Source organism: Monodelphis domestica, chromosome 2 (assembly GCF_027887165.1).
Source record: "Monodelphis domestica isolate mMonDom1 chromosome 2, mMonDom1.pri, whole genome shotgun sequence".
NCBI lineage: Eukaryota > Metazoa > Chordata > Mammalia > Didelphimorphia > Didelphidae > Monodelphis > Monodelphis domestica.
Window position 1 is genome coordinate 165769931 of NC_077228.1, and position 6000 is coordinate 165775930.

The following is a 6000-nucleotide window of genomic DNA, read 5'->3' on the forward strand; positions in this document are numbered from 1 at the left end:
GATTCTAGATGTTGCCTATTCCCAAATCAATGAAATCTGGACATTCGACATCCATCAAGACCTTGGTTAGCTAGCATTCCTGTCCTTTAGCCTAAGGGATATATTTCCCAGAATAAAAAGATTCAAAATACAAGAAATTTCCAGGGAAAGTGATCTCATAATGTTCAGTTGAAATATTTCAGAAACAGTAAAATGCCTAACACAACACCTGGAACACATTCAACATTATATAAATGTGTCATTGTTGTTATTGTTACCTACTGGGCCACTTAGGATTGTAATCATATTAAAATTCAGTTTTTTTAAGCCATTCACCAAACGAGGGGAATCTACTTTGTTACCAGTTTTTTGCTTCAACAAAACAGTAGCAGCAGATGCAGCACCACACCACACTACCACAAAGTGCAATGATAAATCTATCGCGTAGATGGAACCATTGTTTTATCAGTTAACCTTCTTGGGTTATTATGTCTAACAGCATAATTTCTGAGTTAAAGACTATGGACATTTTAACTACTTTATTTTCATAATTCCAAATTACTTTCCAAAATCATTCTATTAATTCACAGTTAGACTAACAAGGGGTTATTGTGTTTATCTATCTATAACCTCTTTAACAGAGTATTCCTATCTTTTGTCATATTTGCCCATTTTGTTGGCATTATATGAAACTTTACATTTGTATTTTCTCTTATTACTAGACTTGGAACAATTTCACCTCAGTTCAAATTCTGCCTCAGACACTTATAAGCTGTGTGATCCTTGGACAAATCACTTAACTGTTATCTGCCTCAGTGTCTTCATTTGTAAAATGGGGATAATAATACTATCTATTCTTTGGGATTGTTGTTAGAATAAAATTAGCTAATAATTATAATATACTTTGCAAATCTTACAATGCCAAATGTTGCAATTAATTATTAAATTATTTATATTTATTTACATATAACATATATCATATTTTATTGCTTATATGTCTTGGATACCCCCAACTTTTATCTGAGAAACTTGATACAATTTTTTTCCCATTTGGTTTTTATTCTTTTTCTCCTAGTGCATTAAATTTGTTTCTGCAAAAGTTTTTCAATTTCATGTAATCAAAATAATCTCTTTTATTTTTCTAATTGCCTTTATCCCTTGTCTGCTCAAGAAATCATCTTCCTATAATTCTAAAATATATATGATTTGCTTGTCTTCTATAAGAATGTAAGGTTATTTAATATTAAAATTGCATGCTGATTTTGAATTTATTTTGTAATACACTATAAGCTGTTGACCTAAAGCTAATTTCTGTTACTCTGCTTCCCAATTTTCCTAGAAACTATTAACAAGGTAGTTCTTTCTTAAATCATTTATATTTTGGGATTAATCAGACATTGGATTATTGATTTAAGTTGTTCGTTTAACTATGTTCTTATCTGTTTCATTGATCTGTATTTTAAAAACAAAGCCAAATTACTTTTATGACTACCTATAGTCATAAAAATCATACACATTTATTCCTATGTATTAATATGTATACACACATGATAGTCTTAAGCCATAAATGCTTTCTTCCTTCATTTCTCAATTTTCATTATTTTAAAAAAATTCTAAATAGTTGTTCCTTCAAATAAACCTTGTAATTATTTCATTTTGCTCAGTAGGCACTCTTTTGAAAGTTTGACTGGTGTAAAATTAAAACCATAAAATATAGAAGATAATATTGTCATTTTTATTATATTAACACAGCCCCAAAGCCAGCATTAAATAGTCCTACAACTACGTGTTATTCTTTATTTAAGGAAGCATTTTGTATATATATTTGAATTTATTGAATGGGATTTGGCATTTTGTATTTTTAGTGGGATTTCCCTTTCTAGTTATGCCTCTTGTATTTTGTTGATATATAAAATTCTATTGCTATTTGTCAGTTTATTTTGTAGCTGGAAACTTTGCTGAAACAATAATTGTCTCAAATTGTTTCTTTGCTAATTCCCTGGGGTTTCCTAAGTCAACTATCAAGAAGTCAGGATACTTTTGTCTCTGCCTTTTGTGTTTCTTTAATTTCTTTCTTTTGATGAATGCCATTAATGCTTTCTCTTGTCAATCCTGCTGTTGGCATTTCTAGAATGATATAAAATAGTAGTATTATATAATTTACTATATAAAATAGCATTTAAAATAATATAAAAATAGCAGGGAGGGTATATTCATTCCTGCAGTTATTAGAAATTCTTCTATGTTTTCATTCTTTATGTTTGCTATTGATTTTAGATTGACATTTATTATATTGAAAAAGATCCCTTTATAAGAATAGTTTGTAGGGGTTTTCATATGTAAGTGTCCTTTGTCAAAGGCTTTTCTATACACATTGATAGAATCACTTAAATTTTTATGATTTAGGTTTAAATATTATTTTGTTCATTGCTTACCTAACATTGAATTCTCCTTGCATAACTGGCAGAAATTCAACATGACCTTAACAAATATTTTATTGGATAAATTGTTGTAGACTTTTTGTCATTTTATTTAAATTTTTGAATCAATATTCATTATTGCTATTGACATATAAATTTCTTTCTGTTTCATCAATCCCTGTTTTAGGTATTAGGGCTATATTGTTTAAATAAAGAGGTTTGGTCAAGTGCTTTCCTGCTTATATTTTTAGAATAAAGTCTGTAGTATTAATATTAATTTTTCTTTGAAAATTTGATAGAATTTTCATATAAAAGTAGATAAGTGCTACAGTGGTCAGAGCACTGGAGGCAGGGAGACCAGATTTAAAATGTAGATACAGACACTTATTAGCTATATACCCCTGAGTAAGTCACTAAAGGGTAACTGCATGATTCAGTCATGATTCAGTGGATAGAATACCAGTCTTGGAGTCAGGAAGCTTATCTCCCTGAGTTCAGATTTGACTTTAAACATATGCTTAAACACATTCCTCATCTTTAAAATGAACTGAAGAAATGGCAAGCCATTTCAGTATCTTTGCCAAGTAAACATGAAATGGTATCAGAAAGAGACGGGGGAGAAAAGGAAAGAGGAGGGGGGAGAGAGAGAGAGAAGGAGAAGAGAGAGAGAGAAGGAGAAGAGAGAGAGAGGAGGGAAGGAGGATGGGAGGGAGGGAGAGAGATGGGGAAGAGGGAGAAGGAAGAAGAAAGGAAGAAATAAGCAGGAAAGAAAGAGCAAAGAGACAAAGAAAGACCACAAAACTAAGGAATGGAGATGAAGGAATTAAATGATCTTCCTTCTAGTGTTCATGAAACTGTTTGAATTAAAGAGCTGGAGAGACGTGAAGTACCAAAAACTTTGTTTTGCCTGCACATTAATTTCACTTATACCTAAATTGCTGTTATCTAAACATATGCTATCCAGTGGGACAGAGAAGCTAATTTTGTTATTTTCAGTCCTTTTGACCACATAGTATTTGGTATTATGTATCATAATGGAGGAATATAAACAAAATGGGACATGCCCAGAGAACAGTAGGCAGGATGGCAATGATGCTACTGCTTTCCTGCTTATAAATGAATCACAGAATTTAAGAATTGGGAAGGACCTTGGAGAACATTGCATCCAAGGCATCCTATCCACAGCATTCCCATCAAGTGATCATCCAGACTTTTTTGAAAACCTTACATGGAGGAGAACATAATATTGCCCAGGGTGTCCCCATCTACTTTTGTCTTACTCTAGATTGCTAGGAAGGTTTTCTTCTGACTTTCTGATTGGTCTCCTTGTCTAAAATCTCTCTTCAGTTCAACCTAACTCCTATTTAGCTGCCAAATTTTCCAAAAAGCAGAAGTCTATCCATATAATACCACTATTCTCTCTCAAATCAAATCTTTGATGTTATAATGTGCATTTTCCTAACTATATCAGGATCCTAGTGATGTTGTGCATTTTCCCAGTTCCTGATTTATTATTGTCTCTTTCCTCCTATATTTATTTCCTTTGGCTAGAGGAGAATCTGGGCATTGACCTTGAAAATCTGCATCACTTCTTCATGTATTTGGGCTAGAAAACTATGCTGGGAATCAGGCTGAGAAGAGTAATGGAAAACAAAAACTGATATTGGTTGAAGGGAAGGTATGCTGATACTGTCCAGAGGAGAGAATACTGAGGAAGTATCAAATACTGATTTTAGATCCTTTGTCTTGAACATTTAATAAATTCTTCTTGATTGATCAAGAATTATGCTTTTGGAAACTAGGTAGTGGTTAGAAAGCTTTTCTACTCGACCTCACTTTGAGATCTGACTCTCTCTCCCAGATCCACATTTCAGACTGCAAGCAGAACATATATCTTTAGATAGGATGAATGGAAAGTCAGTTTCTTGCCCCAGGGTTCTGGCTAGGTCTCAGAGCTAAGCCCATATTCCCAGAGTATTATTAACATTGAGAATTTGGTAAATTAGGGGCAACTGTAACAAGGTCCTTAGGTGCTCTGCTATTACATATTGATGCAGGTCCCTTGAGGAAAAAAAGCAAAATGAGTCTTCAGGGAGAGAGACTCTAGAGTATTGAACCAGATGAGCTGAGTTTACTTCTAGTCTCAAGGCTTAAAGAGATGCCTTCTCCTTAGGATAGGAGGTTAAAGGGGACTAAATTAGCCTGATGTAACTTCCCTTCAATATTGGTTAGTCACAGATTGGGTTCCTAGAGGATTCAGCAGTTCCTTCCTTACCAATGCCACATTCCAGCATTGTGCCTCTAGAGTGAAAGCAGAAGGAAAATAAATTTCATATTCTCCATCCTTTGCAGGAAACTTCTTCAGTTTTCCTTTTCTTCCTGGCTAAGCTGCATCTTGTACAAAGAAGTAAGTGTTGTGGAGGAAAGGAAATGGACAAAGTATACCATAGGAGCAGTGGTGGCATAGTAGAAAGAATATAAGATTTGGGATGATAGGCACAACTCTGAGGTTTTAGCTTTGCTAGCTGATAGCTACATAGTTAGAACAAATCCCCTTAACCTTCCTAAACCTCAGTTTATTCATCTGTAAAATGAAAATAATGACATTTCATTATCTATCTCAGAGCTATTCTGAAGATTAATGAAATAGAATGTCGTTGATTCAGTTCATTTCAGTAAGTACTCATTAAGAATCTAAAATGTGTAAAGCACTGGGAATACAAAAGCAAAAAAAGAAATGGTCCATGATTTGGAGGAGCACTCCTAAAGGGTGTGTGTGTGTGGGGGGGGGGGATTGATGAACATGAACACAAATGATACTACAACAGGAATGCTGATGAGAGAGACAGAAATAAAGAAACAGACACACACAGGGACAGAGAGAGAGAGAGAGAGAGAGAGAGAGAGAGAGAGAGAGAGAGAGAGAGAGACAGAGAGAGACAGAGAGAGAGACAGAGAGAGAGAATGACAGAGAGAAAATAAGAAAGAGAGAATATTAATTACTGGAGATGGGATTTTGAAGAATTTCATAAAGGATGTGGCATCTGAGCTGAGCTTTGAATGAAGACAAACATTCTAAGAGGCAAAGAGGGGAAAGAGTACAATCCAGGCATAGAGAATTGCATGTGTATATGAATCCATGGAGGTATGAAATGGGGAACTGAGTTTAGGAAAAATGTATTATTCCAGTTTAGCTGAAACATTGGATTCAGGAAGAGAAGGATTATAAAGTTAGAAAGGTAGATGAGACCCAAATTTCATCCTCTAAGGAATGCTGGGAAAGTAGGATGCAGAATGTAGGAAAGGTGATGCAGTGGATATAGTAATTACTGCACCAGGAGTCAAGAAGACATCTTTCTGGGTTCAAATCTGACTTCAGATACTTACTGTATGGCATAGGGCAAGTCATTTAATTCTATCTGTCTCAATTCCTCATCTACAAATTGAGTTAGAGAAGGATATGGCAAACCATTCCAGTTTTGCCAAGAAAACCCCAAATAGAATTATGAAGCATTGGGCATAATTGTAAAATGACTGATCAACAACACCAGGAAATGGGGGATCCACTGAAAATTTTTGAAGAAAGGAAGGGCACATTCAA